Below are 15709 nucleotides of genomic sequence, written 5' to 3'. Positions count from 1 at the left end.
TGTGGTCAACCACAAAGAAAATGATATTCTGTTTCCAGGACTTTTAATGTCCTGAATTACTTCCCCAAAGTACATGACATAAATTATCTTTTTTTTTTTTTTCATTGCTCGGACTACAGGCCATAAACTACAGTCCTACTCAGCACTACTGGTTGCCAATTTGTCAAAAAACAAACAAAAACCCCATCCCCTCAGTAAAACCACCATCCCCTTTAGAGTAGGCTAATAATGTTGTGTATTATGTAAAATTATTGTGCAAATTAAATGTTAAAATTATCTAATTATGTTAATTCACAAACTATATAACGGAGATTGGCCAATCAGAACTCGGTACTGTAACAAGCTGCGCACAAGCTGAAGCAAGTGTCGGTCATTTTTCGTGCAAAATGTTTCAACGAAAGTTGAACAACAGAAGTTATGATTTTTCCTTGATTAGAATTGAAAGACATTCCCCTGACATAATGCTATTGTGCTGTATGTGTGACTGAGGGACTGAGAGACGATAGCAGAGCTGGCATTATCGACCGACTTTGTAAAAAACAAACTAAACGCGTCTTGAGAGTCCAAGAACTTTCACTGCGCGATGAAGCCAAGTAGAATGCAGTTAGAATGCCCTTATAATTCAAGCAGTGAAAGAAAAACTACCCATGTAAGTTTTTATATTTATTGCACAAACGATGTTCTTTTCTGAATATCAGCACATGTGCGCGAGCATAAATATGCTGATAAACAGTGTAGAGCAACAACAGTGTTTCAGAACGAATCAAGTGAGCCAGTGATTCAACGGTCCATTCACCCGTTTCATTTCTAATTGAATCAGTCGTTTTGAACGAATCGTTTGATTTGAATGATTCAATAAATCATTTATTTAAACAGGGACTTGCTGCCACCTACTGTCGTTTTTATTCTCATCATTATTTATCCACGACAGACCTAAACCAGCCAAGGTGCCAACACAAAAACACATGCAGCAAAATATTATTTAATTAGCAGTATTGACCAAAATTCCTCAATTTCAGGCCCCAGAAGGAGCTTATAAATAAAGAATGAATAAATATTTCAAAAATATTAAAAAGCTTATGAATAATATTCATTAAATAAAAATTTTTTTAGACAAATTTTGTAATCATTGTGTAAAATTAGCTACAGTATATTAACCCCCCACACACACATACACCATCCCCATCATTGACTGTATTTTTTTTTTACAATTCGACCACTGTATATATATATATATATATATATATATATATATATATATATAGGCTACATTATTATTATTATTATTATTATGATTATGATTATTATTATTAAAGCAGCAAACATCTTTACATTTGTAGATAGCTCATGGATACATTGCACTGTATTTTTTATTTTCCAGTTTATTGAGATTTAGCCTACTGAGAATACATACATTTTAATTCACAATGGACCCACTCAATCAGCAAATTATTGAGTGCGTCTTTGTTCTTTTATTGCTCCAACCACAGTTTGGATTTGTAACTTGCATGAGTGTTCACTGAAACAAGACCCATCATACAGATCAAAGAGATGCTGACTTCACAGGAAGAACCCACCGACACAGAATCCAGCCTGGTTTTTAAATCCTGCATGGCTGTATTGTATACACAATTTTCCCATGTTTGTTTTCATGCAATCATAAGTATCTTCTTGATGGAGAATTGAGAAAAAAATAAATAAAATCCTGTGATCTTGCCATCAGTCGGCTCAGGCACAACTGTACAGCAGATGAAAGAGTTGCAGTGCAGTTTATAGTAGCATATATGTATTTACTCATTGTTTTTCATCTAAATCCTGGAAATTTAAATCAAAATGACAGCGAGGGTTTAGAGTTTCCCGAGTCCTGCAGCAAGTTTCCCTCTGCTTCACTTGGCTGTCTGTTTCCCAGCATCCTCCTGCTCGTCCTCTGTGCGGCGTGTCTGTTTGGATTTACACAATCACTGTATGACTCCTCCATAATGAAATGTCAGCTATCAATCAAACCGGCCTCATTAACTCTATAAGGTCCAGGTGTGGGTGACATCATGGAAAGCGAGTGCAGCTTTGAAAGTGTTGCATGCTTTTCGTGCACCCATCAGTCAAATCACTGTCTGTCACAAATCTTGGCTGAGACCTCTTATTTTTTTCTTTGAGAAGGACAGCATGCAGAAAAGGCTTCTGACGTTGCTCCTTAACCTCCTGTTGTGTTAGGGTCAATTTGACTCAATTTTTAACCAGCTCAAAATTCTAGTAAAACTACATTTAGTCAAGGTGTTGTATATTTATTTCATCTTGAAATTTTGTGAGCATTTTTCATTTAGGGTCATGAATGTGCATTCACATTTTCAACAGATGTTTTTTTGGCTAGGCTGCACAAATTTCTTTCTTTTTTTTTTTTTTTGGGGTGACCCCCTCATTAACCTCCATTGGTTTCCATGCAATTTGCCAAAACTTAACACTTTGAAAAACATAAAGAGAAGTTTTATAAAGAGAAAGAAAGTTTATTTATTGTAGCTTAATTTAGAATTGTGAACTGAACTGTCTTCTGAATGATCCGAGGAAAATGTACAGTTTCTTTATATATTTGATTAATATTAAGGTTGTTTTTCTTTTCTTTTTTGGATCTCAATAGACTGCAGGAGTGAAAAGAAGTGTGAGTTTGTGTGTGTATGCCAGGGGTAATGTCCTGGAGTGCCGATGTCCTGCAGAGTTTAGCTCCAACCCTGAAAAAAAACCTCACCTGCCTGTAGCCCTAGTAATTCTGAAGACCTTGATTGGCTTGTTCAGGTGTGTTTGATTAGAGTTGGAGCTAAACTCTACAGGACAGTGTCACTCCAGGACCAATGTTGCCTACCCCTGGTGTATGCAGCTAATTCTGAAGACAAAAATATGTGACCTATGTGAAAATAAGTGAAATATGACCCCTAACACAACAGAAATAACAATAAATGGGAATTATTACACTTCTCACATATTTTATATTTTACAGTCTCTGACAAGCTACAACAGGGGTTTTCTGTTTTTACATGAATCTTGTAGGCCTACCCAGTTCTTTGAGCACAATAGGAGGGTTTAAAACAATGCGACAGAATCTAATCCCAACCCACAAATCCTAAACAGAAACACAAAGCCCTTCTATGATGTTGTGTCTTGTTTCAGGAATATGCTAGGGTATATCCACAGTCCAATCATAATTATACTTTGCCTGAAATTGCGGATATATAAGCTTCACACTAGATAGGCCTATATTTAAACAGCCCTTTACATATGCTATTCATTAGGGTTTTTTGTGTGTGTGTGTGTGTGTGTGTGTGTGTGTGTGTGGGGGTCCTTTTTGTTCCTCCAATCTAAAAATTGTTTATGGAAACAGACAAATACATGAATGAAAATAAAAACAGCTGGCCTAAATAACACGCATAATGAACACATACACAAACTATCAGAAACGATTAGGTGCTCGGGGAACAAGGTAAGACTTATTCTCTTGTTTTCTGCCTCTGCTTTTGTTTGCGCGTCGCGGTACGTCAGACAGTTTTAGCCCGTAGCACTATCATGAATGCTCGCCGGCAGCACAGCGCAGAACGCCGCTGCTGCGCAATGCCCGGAGCTGCCAGATCCTGTATGTATGAGCCGGCACGGAGGACAGCGATCCCCACTCCCGGGAACAATCCGTAGCCTGTGGGAGTTTTTCAATGCCAATTGCGATACACAATGCGGGGTCACATTAGTTAGAAATATATTGTGGGGTCATCGATGGTGCCTGTGGGGCTATTCCGCGCTCCCACTATAGGCCTACCCCCTCTTTCTTTCTTTCCTTCCCGTTATCCTGATTTGTCTAGTTGAGCTGCGTGTCCCGTGCACAACTGTCGGCACTGCTACCTCTCATAACCTGTAAGTGCAGCGGCTGTATATTTAAACGTACAGCGGGATCGGGCGCAGTCAGATGGGCAGCGGTAGCCGACGTGCTGCCTGTCAGGAGGCATCGGGCAGATCGTGTCTCGGGACGGGACGCGGAACGACTGTGTGACAGGAAGGAGAAACGCAGGCCTGACGCCACAAGAGGCACATATCAGCTGCGGCGGCCGCATGTTTGTGATTGCTCCGTATCTCTTTCTGTCTTCGGTAATCCGCAGATTTACACGGCACATCACACCGCACAGCTCGAGATGGGAGAGTAGGTAGCTACACTGGAGACCTTAAAAGAACATGGCTGTTTTTGTGTCAATGAAATCTTGGTTTAGCCTAATAATAATAAAATTATGTAATAAATGTAATTATGAACATAAAATATATAATTTAGAACTCCTCTTTGATCTTTTCTGAAAAAAAAAAAAAAAACTAACCTTAAGACTTTCGAACTGTACAGTTCCTAAAGTCAACATGAAATAACACCAGGGTTTTGATTTGATTAATTTTAATAAGATTGGTTTTGGTTTGAGGAGAGCTATTCCTTAACATCCCATACTCAATGGCAGTTGCTCGGCTGGAGCATGAGCTACAGGTACACACAATTTGAAATCTGCACAGCACATTGGTGCCCAATTGGCTGATGGCAGTCACTAGCAACTGTCCTTGCAAACAACTATTCCGTCATTACCAATAGAGTTAAATGGAATTTACCACCAGTTAGCTAGCGATGCTTTTGGGAAACGCACCCCTGAGCAACAACATCACGTTAATGCAATATGCTGTTTCTAAGAAACAGGATATTTATAGAGAAAGAACAGGTAACAAGAAAATAGTATGTATTGGATTATTGCAAGTAAATCATGTACAGAAACATACATTAGGAAAGTAAAAATTTATTTGGCTTTGAAGTGCAGGGAACAAGCTATTGTTGTGTGAACACAGAGAACCTTTGGCAAAGATGCACATGCGACACATGCAAATGCACCGCAAGGAGGGAGTAAAATGGCTGGTGACAGAAAGATGATGGGAATTTGTTGGCATCTCTCATCCTTTCCTTCTCTTTTGTGACACAATATTAACATGTCCACCCGATAGAGGGCGGACCCTGGAGACAGAGAATGCAGGAAAACTGAATGCAAGTGACAGCACAGTTCCTCTGTTTCACAACACACAGAGCAGCCAAAGGCCGAGGGTCACGCTAGGGGCCGTGGATCCCAGACCGCCGCTCACACCCAGCGCTACTCATTTATGAGTTTTAATTACGCTGTGAAATCAGTTTCCTCCAGCCATGAGGGAAAACATCTACAGGGAAGATGTTGATTGTTATATATTCTGAAAAGTCAATTCATCTTTGTTGCTGTTGCCCACTGGCCATGCAGGTTGTCTGTGAACGAGACAAATTCTTGGAGGAATCCTTTAAAGTCATACTTTTTTGCATTGCTTGTCTGGGTAATTAAACATGCACACACATATCGGTGTGACAACATACATTGTGCAGAACACTCATACACACAATTACATCATCGAAGAAAGCAGGATTTTTGACCAGTCATCCTTAAACCAATGAACTAGGTGATTTTTTAGGCACATCCAGCAGGGAGCACTGTGGCTCTTTCAAACCGCCACAGTTGCATGCCTGCGACTGTGATAGAACACAGTCCTTTTAACATGCAAAAACTTCTGTGAAAGGCTAAGACAAGCTGCTGTATGGCTCACAGCCCACTAAATGACAGAAACACATCATGAACGGAAAGGGAAAATGCTTGTTATGTGATTTTTACCTGACCAAAAAGAGCATAATATAAACAGACTATGACCTTTTTGTAATTTTTTTTTACATAAATTATTTTGTTTCTATTAGGAAAACATATGCTGATTTATTGGCATGTAATTTAAGATGGCGTCTGACAAGAATAATCCATATAATATAATAATGAACACCCAGAACACTAGCAATTCCAATAGTGCAATAATTTTGGCGGATTTTTTAATTTTTTAATGAAAAGAGTTGTCGACTACACATCGGTTTAGTTCAGGAATATATTGGTAAAAGGAGCTGAGGTTCTGAATATGTGTGTGTGTGTGTGTTTCTTTTACAATTACGTATTTTGGTCTAGATTTTTTTAATAAATAGAAATATCTGTAATTATGAATTAAAGTGACTGTTTTTGTCTTATAACCAGGAACATGCTGTATATAATTTGCTCCCACAGAACTCCTCAGCATGTTCGCAGATTTGTGTATAACTGAAATGCCTTTCTTTTAGAAAATTCAACACATCCGCCAACCCTTGTTTGGTAATTAAATAATTTACCTAATTTGTTTATGCTTTTAGCAACTAATAAAATAAAGTGTAGTATTTATTTATTTATTTTTACTATTTAAAATATTTTACAGATTTCCACATAAATTAAAAAAGATTCTGGACCTAATACTGACTCTTTACCCCTGCCTAATATCGTGCATGTAAAATGCATAAATATCACTCTGATAAACATAGTGTGTATCCTCTTAAACTGTGTGTTTGTGTTGCAGACGGAACAAGTGAGTGAGAGAGCAAGAGAGAGAGAGAGAGAGACAGAAGATGGCCCAGGTGACAGGTCCACCCTTAGCCCACTCAGTTGATCTATATGAGCTCAACTTTATTGCCAATTTCAGCTTTGGGACAGCTGAGGCTCTGACCATCATAAACACACACACACACACACACACACACACACACACACACACACACACACATATAACAAAGAGGAAATAAAGGTGTTGGTGCAGACAGGCATGTCCACAAAGGGAGTGTACACATTTCAACACGTGCACCCAGAGGAAACTTTTATTGCTCAGAGGTTGCTCTTTTATAGCTCATGTGACTTAAGGGAGCACTCATTTATGTTTAATTTGAATGCCCATGTTGTCTCATATACCTCTCCTAAGGAGAAATACAGTTAGAAACATTTGTTGCCATACATACCCAAAGAAGAGGTCACATTTTTATGAAATTCTAATGAAACTTCTGGACAAAAATGGTATATTGTCAATAGCAGTGCACAGATCAAACAGAAATCACTTTCAAATCAAGCAGGTATCTATTGGTAAATGCAGCAAATTTGGGTGACCAACTTTAATAGGAGCAGAATCTGTGTGGGCACATCTGCAGATTGCACTGAAGATACTTGCAATACTGAAGATTGTTCCTATTGAAATTACACAATTTTGACCTTGAAAATTTGCAGAGCAATAGTAAATATAACCACAGATTTAGTCATGTAGAGTTATAATATATTTAGTTAGGCTACTGTGACTAGTTAATATGGATAACTATGGATATAGTTCACAAAGAGTAATGTTGTGATGATGTATTTTTGTAGGCCAAGCTAGAATTTAGCTTCACACTGGTACCTTCACCTTATTTCAGGCAACCAAAAACCCATTCAAAAAAAAAAAAAATATATATGTGAGGACTTGAGGACGATGGAACCCTAAGTTCTAAAATGCTAACTTTTTTCTGGGGTTGTGACCTACAAAAATACTTCCCTGCAGCACTCTATTGATATGTCTGACTTGCAAACTTTGTTATCTTGGCAAATGTAAACATTTCTGTAGTCTCTTCTGGACAATTTTGAGGTCTCTTCTAAAATTCTCCATTTTTTGAGCAGAAACAATTGACATATTAAAGAGGTTGTATTTCTAATATTTCTGCAATTTTATTTCTATTCATTAGCAAATTTATTGAGACGTCAGTCAGATTTAAAAATGATAAAAAACAGGTTTTGCAGCACATGCATAAAACAGTGCGGCAAAGCTACACATAGCCTGCTTATAGTTATATACATGGTTAATGCACAGATTTGCATATAAAATTCATAATGATACAAAAAAAGCATCCATACAACACCATTGTAATGATCTCATTTTTTCAAACATTATTCTCAAGTCTGACCGCATATGAGGCGGCCCTCCTTAACATATTCTTCATTTTTTTTTGTCTGTGTGAAGCACGCTGGGGGAAGTCTTAGTGAGCTAGCAGGACCGCCACACTCTCACAGATTTGACAGTGTTTCCTCAGGCTATTCCAGCACGGCTGGTTTGAGAGACAGAAGCTTCTGTAGTGATGAACACCATGAAATGGCCCTGTAATGAATAATCACTTTGGTATATGTTTCAGTCAGGCCAAGACGCCATTAGCAGAGTCTGTCTCGCTGGGCGAAATCAATTCACACACACTCGTATTCTCTGTTTACAACACTGTCACATCTGAACTGGACGACTGTGCTGCAAATGCAAAACATTTTGTCTTTTTATCCTTCCCAGCACTAAGTGATCAAGTCAACAGTTTACAGCGCTGACCTGAACAAGATCAGAGTGATTTCATGGCAAATGAAGAGCTTCAGTGAAAAAAATCACTCAAGTTGGCAGACAAGTCGAGAAAAATGTTGATTATAAATATCATTCATTCAGTACTGAAGAGTATTTATAAAAGTGGCTTCCTGTGTTGGACAATGTACCCAATGTTTATTTAATGCTAATGTATTGTTGTGTCATTAGCATAGCAACTTGCTAACATCAAAAGTCATTGGAATCAATTGTGTCTCCTGCGCACTTCACATGATGAGAGCTATTTTTGTCACACATACAGTTGCTGTCTACTATACAAGCAATGTTCAGCATTTGTACAGCATTTTGGTTAGGATTTACTATCTAGAAAGCAGCTCACTTGGGCTTTTTGAGAGTGTGTGTGTAGTTGTCGCATCCACTCAATGATTAGGTCCATGATGAGGTCTCTCTCTCTCTCTCTCTCTCTAATTAGGCTGTTCAGATGTTGCTATCATGACATTTAAAGGCCTCATTCTCTCTCCAGTCATGAAGGCCGTTGCCATAAAACGAGGTGACAGGCACACACATCAGATGAACCATGTATAAAAATGACAGACTTTTACTGATAGCATTAACATTAATTTGTGCACTGTACAACTGCTAATAAAAATATATTAGCTCCAAACCCAGGTTGCACTGGAATATGTTTGTAACAGTCTACATAGTGGCAACTTTTGAACAAAGTTTGATGTTAGCATGTTGCTACACTAACAACATGATACTCTAATAAGCACAGCAATGCAGAGCACAGACAAATATTGAGTTAAAATAGTACATTTTAATTAGATTGAATTTTAGTAACTGATAACTTTCAGCGATAAATGAAATATAAACATATTTATATTAGACGTTATCTAAACTTGTCTGTCGGAATGTATTTATGTAATTACACTACTTGTTAATAACGAATATTGACAGAAACCGATTTGTATTAGTCACTGCGATTTAAGTTTTAATTTTTAGCTTAGTTTGCTATATTGCAGATACTATAAAAGGTCACTTAAGTATTCTTAAGTAGGGTAAACTTTCATGACTGTTTCTTAACACACTTAAGTTTACTTTTAAAAAATGGATTTTTCAAATTGTCTATTAAAGTACATTTTTTAAAACATTATGTATTCATAGTATTTTGTCATCTATACTTCAAAGACAATAAAATAATTATGATATTACATAAAAAGATGTACTTAAGTCATACTTAAGTGGGGCCAAAATGAACTCCAATGTTCAATTAATTTTGTTTAGTATAAATTTAAACTGCAATACTCTTTCATTTATTTGCAAATAACATGCGATTAAGTGTCTGAAAACATTTAATTCAATTCACACTTAAGTATGTTGTTTTAAAGTACATTATTACCATTTTACATACTGTACTCTTTCTAAAGGTAAAAAAGTGTTAGAATGTGTCCAAAACTCTGAGAATGCAGTGCAATATTTCTACTTATCCATTTGGAACGGTCCTTTTGTCTGGAGAGTGTATGTAATTCCTTAAAATGGTGTCAAGGTAGCTCATAGGTGTTGTAACTTAACTAATATTTTGGTATTTGAGTTTGAAAGCAGTGTTAATAGTGCATGGCCACAAATTTAGAAACGGTCCATCATGTGAGACTCTGTATGTTTTATGGTACAGTCTAGTGCATCCGTACTTGCCTAGACCTCTGGACCCCTGGCTACATCCTCCATCAAACCTCCATCAAATCTGAGACATTTTCACTCACTCACTCTCTCTCTCCGGCCCTTTCTCTCCGCTTCATAACCCATTTATCTCCAGATAACTTTGTCAGATTGTCAACCAAACTCTCCGGTGGGAACTCGGCCCAAAGCCTATTAAGAAGGAATAAACTCCGTCCTCACTGGGCACTGACAGGCAATACCTTTCCCGGAGCGTTACTGTGACGATGTTAACAGCGCTCTTGTTACTGTAGCCACAGCCAGACGGGCCAGTAATCACATTTCCAACAGTAAACGACAGACATATTTCATTGATTACATAAAAGAGTAGAATTGCTTTCCCCTGACCAGATGTAAACCTGGTTTAACACGGCTGTGATTGCGTTGGATGTCTTGGTATGGATTGAGGTACGCTGGATAGAAATGTATACATTAATGAGGAGATGCGGTGCGGTTTTCTCTTTGGCCGCTGTGACTCCAGCCTCATGAATAATTAGCGTGTGTTAATGTTGAGTGTTGCTGATTGAGTCGGAGCCGCTTTTGAAGAGTGGTGTGCTGAAGGGGTTATACCGACAGGAGGGAAACGGCAGCTGTAATTGAGTCAGGGAGAGAGAGGCGGAAAAGAGGAGGGAATTTTAGCCCCGTCTGGCCACTTTTTGTTTTTTGAACCCCTTCATGTTCTGGCCTTGGGAATAGACTGTTATTCCTCACTTGCCTGAACATCTTTGCCCCACATTTATGTCCACAATAACTGAATACTCCTTGAGAAGATTCATTTTTGTTAAAGAGGACGTCCAAATTTGACGAAGAAAATTCCAATTTTGCTGCATTTCTAACAACACATACTGCATAAGGACATTTGCCTCCTATGTGAAATGACAGAGATGACAACGATGGCAGCCATGAACCACAAAAGCGGCAATCGACCACCGTGCTGTTTTCCGCTCTCTCTCCAACAAAACCCCAGTTTAGCGGTGTAATGACCCAGAACTAACGGCGCCCCATTCATTTAGCTCTATCAATGTCAACGTCATACACGCTCACACAAAACCGCATACATCTACCCCATGTATGTATGTACGTTTGAGAGTCATTACCCACCATTATATTACCTGAGGTTGGCACAGTAAAGCATAGTAAACAGCCATCTCACTTAAGCCTCACTTAAGCGCTGAGATGTGAGGTACTTCACCTCTGATCATCTGTGCAGTTATTCATCTGTGCGATTGTTTAGTTAATATTGTTTTTCATGCAGTACAAATGTTAGTTGAAGATAGTGGAAGAACTGATTAAAATGATCTAATTCTGTGTAAAATCAAATGCCATGGAGAAAAATAAAGATGCATAACTACTTCAAGCATCAGCCAACCTCCAAACAGGTTCAAATTTATGAAGTTAGTACAGGGAAAATTCAGTATGAAGTGACATTTTCCTATTTTACTGACCTCAGTGCCATTCCAAACTTGTACGGCATTCTTTTTTTCTTTGATTACAAAAGGAGAAAATTAGAACTTATTTCAAGCAGATCTTTTACAATGAAAGAAGGAAGAGACAAGGGTCTGCCCATGTCCAAAAATCATAGAAACACCATACAAGTAGTCACTATGTTACTTTTTCCTACTTTTCTAAATATTTGAGTGAAAAAAAACAACAACAACATATTGGATCCATAGCCTCCTGAAAATAGTGACTTGTGAATGTACAACAGCGCAAATTAATGGGGCCAAGCCTTCTACTATTGATGCTTGGCAGGGTTTTTTCTTTAACATAATCGATTATATAAAGGAAAAAAAAATTCCTCCCTCTCTCTCTCCTTTTGATTGTAAGTCTGTTGTTTTGAATGGAGGTTGTGTAGAAAAATGAATAAAAAGTTGATAACAAAAAAAAATATTTGCAAATGCTCCAAGCTCCAAAAGGAAAATTATAAAATAGATGCCATCTGGAGATGCGTCACGAGATGAAATTTCTTGGTTTTTCAGCTGTGCTGTGTGAGAGCGTGCACAAAGAAATTCTTTAAAATATTTCTTTTCTTTTTTTTCCATCGAAGAAAGAAAGTTACATTGCATACGTTGGTGATAGTACACATATGAGGGAAAAATCAATTTTCATTTTTGCGTGAACTGTATCTTGAAATGTATACAGTTTATACTGCTCTGGCTATGACACAGTAGAATATTGTAGGATAGTGTAATGGAGTTAAAATCTCATTGTTCATGGTTATCCAGTGTTGAGTTAAATGATTCAGTTAGAATGTAAAATATTTAAAGGAAATGGGAATAAAAAGCAGCACAGCTCTGCATTTTCATCTTTCTGCTTGAAACGTACATCTGTTCCTCTGTTACAGATGTGAGTTAGTGTTCTTAGTTAACTCAATTACATGAAGCTTCCTCTTACCGAGCACAGTGAGACCCTCTGACTACTACAAACAAACCCCCAACATAGCATAACGTTAGCAAGACAGTTGAGATATTTGGGGAGGAAGTTCACTGTTGTGTGAAAGAATTAGCAAGAAGAACAACCAAGATTCAAAGATGTTGTTCAAAGCCTTTATTCTGCCTCTCTCCTTTACCCTGAGGGCACACAGAGACCATCAATTTTAAAAGCAGCCATATGCATTTAGGTAGTTCCTATCTACTTATTTCCTATTGGTATTATCCACTTAAAGTAAGGAACCACAATGATGAATATCTCATGGACTCCTACTTCCTGGAAACGGTTGTTAATGACATAGTGTTGTGGCCAGCTATCAGACCTGTCAGTCATCAAGAGAAATGGACGCCATTTTCATTCAAATACTTACACTGTTACCCATAATGCTCTCCAGGGAAGACCATAATCATTGTGAATATATGAGTGATACTAAAGCACATGCCATTAATTTCAGTGAAGTGTAATTTCATTTTTACTGGTGTAAGTGAATGTATGTGGCTCTTTAATATCAACAGTTTCATGCTGCGGTCAACAGTATTACATACAACGTTTTCATAATAGTTTTTAAAAAGCAAAGAAGGGTCTCAGAAACAATTTTTAAAAATATATTTATATTTATTTATAAACACCTATAACAGTCAGTAATATATATATATATATATATATATATATATATATATATATATATTAGTAAATTAGATTCGAATTAACTTAAAAATTATATATATATATATATATATATATATATATATATATATATATATATTTTTTTTTTTTCTCTTGTGCATATATTTTGTAATTAAAGAAAATAAAATTAAAACATGCTGACATGATGACAATCATTATAGGTGTTTGTATTATAAATCTGAAAGCACACAAAAAGAAGCATCCCATTTTCTTTGTCTGTCTGGGTGTCAGGGCTCAAGTGTCCAGTATTGGCTCAGCTAGTCTTTATTTCTGTCACAGTTATCTGATCAGAGTCTCAATCTCTGTAACTACACTCTCCCTGAGTCCTGCCCAGCCTGAACCTCCTGACAACACACATATCATTATACTGTCTGAGTACTGCGCTACCTCTGAGTGGAGCTGACACTGTAATATACCTATACATCCCCTGATACAAGCACCTCCGTCCCTGTCTCTCTTTCTGTCTCTCTTTCCACTCAGTTGTACACTGACCCTGTTTTATTGGTTCCTTCATAGGCAGAGGGGGTGGCAAATGCATTCTCTGCTCTATCTGTCTGCCTGTCGCACTGATCAGATCATTTTTTTCCACCAACTGCACATGGCAGCGGCTGCGGTTGGACCTGCGCACATCGTCAGGATGCTTGTTGTGCTAATGAGGGTGCAGATGCACGTGGAAGAGCCTCTCCTGGTCCGAGACGCGGAAGAAACAGGGAGGGCGGAGGGGTAGGGTGCAATAGAAATGTCAGTTTGAGAAGGAGGTGGAATCAGTGAAGCACCTTGGCCCACCCATCCCGAGACTGAGTGGACCAGGAAACGTGGTTAGAGCAATTACTCGTCCAGCTTCTGTCACAGCCAATCAGATCTGACGGTATCCTGCCAGTTGGCAAGTGAACCCAGATACTTAGGCCTGAAACCAATGTTGGGAAGGTTACTTTGGAAATGTAATAGGTTACAGATTACAAGTTACCCTGCTTAAAATGCAATAAATAGTGTAACTTTAAAGTAATGTAGTAATGTAACTGATTACATTTGCTTACATTTTGATTACTTTTTAAAATTTCTAATGTCTACAATTGTTAATCATTTTCAAACATGTAAACCAGGCAGAGTTAACCTTGCAGTAGTACTGAACACTGGTTACTGTCAGACTAATGAAATCCTTCATCACTTGAAAATATATCTTCATTTGCATATAAATGTGTCTTAGCAGTGTGTGGACACAACCACCCTACAATGATAAAAATCCATTCCCTCCTTTTTTTTTAATCCCCCAAAAACCTAAACAGTCTCAATTATCAAGCCATTTTGATTTTCTGAGCAATATGATGTCATATTGCTCAGGCCCCTCCCACAACCACTGACGTACTGTCCCATATTAGCATATTTCCACACTCAGATTACTTTTTGATTTTGATGGTAGTGCACCACCGAATACACCTAAATTTGTTTATGTCTGCACAAATCATTTTACTGTCTGCTTTCTGAATGAGGGACAATTCAAGACAGGTTTTGTTAAAAAGTTAAAACTCAAGGATGGATCGGTACCCATTGTTCGTGATACAGCTGCACCTCCAGAAGAAGTATTTTTTATGATTATTTGCGAATCGCCTTTGCTCTTCCACATAAGAGAGAGGCAGGGTAAAGAGATATGCACCGAAACGAGTCGCTGTGAACAGAGCTGTTTTTGACAAGGTAAAAAGGTTGTTGTTATACATGACCACTGAGAAGACCTTAAAGAATCATACAAATAGTTTATTAAATAGTTCATTAAAATAGTTTAATAGCTATTATATTGTTTTTGAAATCAAATCTTTGCATAGCTATGACAGGAAACACTGGAATCTAACAGTGCCTTGAAAAAAAACCAAACAAAAAAAACAGTTAATCTTAAGAAAATAAGGCGTATACATAAACCCATATAGGAAATAAAAGAGTTATCGAATAAGCATGTTTTAAACAATGGAACACTAGTGTTTCATATTTTAGAGCAGTCACTGCAATTTATGAAATAAATAAATTAAATCTGTGTGTGGGAGTGTGTGTGAAAAAATCAGATGCAACCCCCTTTGTAATTCTTAACATTTTCAAAAGTAACTGTACTTTAATTACACATTTTTTCTCAGTAACTGTAACTGATTACAATGACTTTTATTTTGTAATTAAATTCCGTAATTCCGTTACATGTAACTGGTTACTTCCCAACAATGCCTGAAACATACTCTATGCAAGTACTGTAGGCAGACATGAATTCCTCCAGCTACGCAAGCTGTGTAAGTTACTGTTTCGAAATGTGACCAAAAGCAGTTTACAACTCAAGTACATGTTGCATTCTCATTCTCATTCTGCTATAGACCTTTTTCCTGAATAACCGATGAGCGGCGCCATGATGGATTCTAACTTCCGTTTGGGTGCTCTGGTGTTCCGGTCTCCACAGAAATCCATTAAAACGGGGTAAAAAAAAGATAGACTGAATTGAAACTTTTTCAATATAACTACATATAAAAATGTGCGGAGGGTTGCTGTGCTGTTGTTGGCTGCCACAGTAACGGCAGTAAGCTAAGGAATTCCTTTAAAGTACTTGTTTTGCGTGTCAGAAAATCTGTCTTGTCAGGCACTGTATATATGGCTTGCAGCGCTT

This window comes from Onychostoma macrolepis, chromosome 24, assembly GCF_012432095.1.
Source record: "Onychostoma macrolepis isolate SWU-2019 chromosome 24, ASM1243209v1, whole genome shotgun sequence".
Taxonomy (NCBI): domain Eukaryota; kingdom Metazoa; phylum Chordata; class Actinopteri; order Cypriniformes; family Cyprinidae; genus Onychostoma; species Onychostoma macrolepis.
This window is presented reverse-complemented; position numbering follows the sequence as displayed.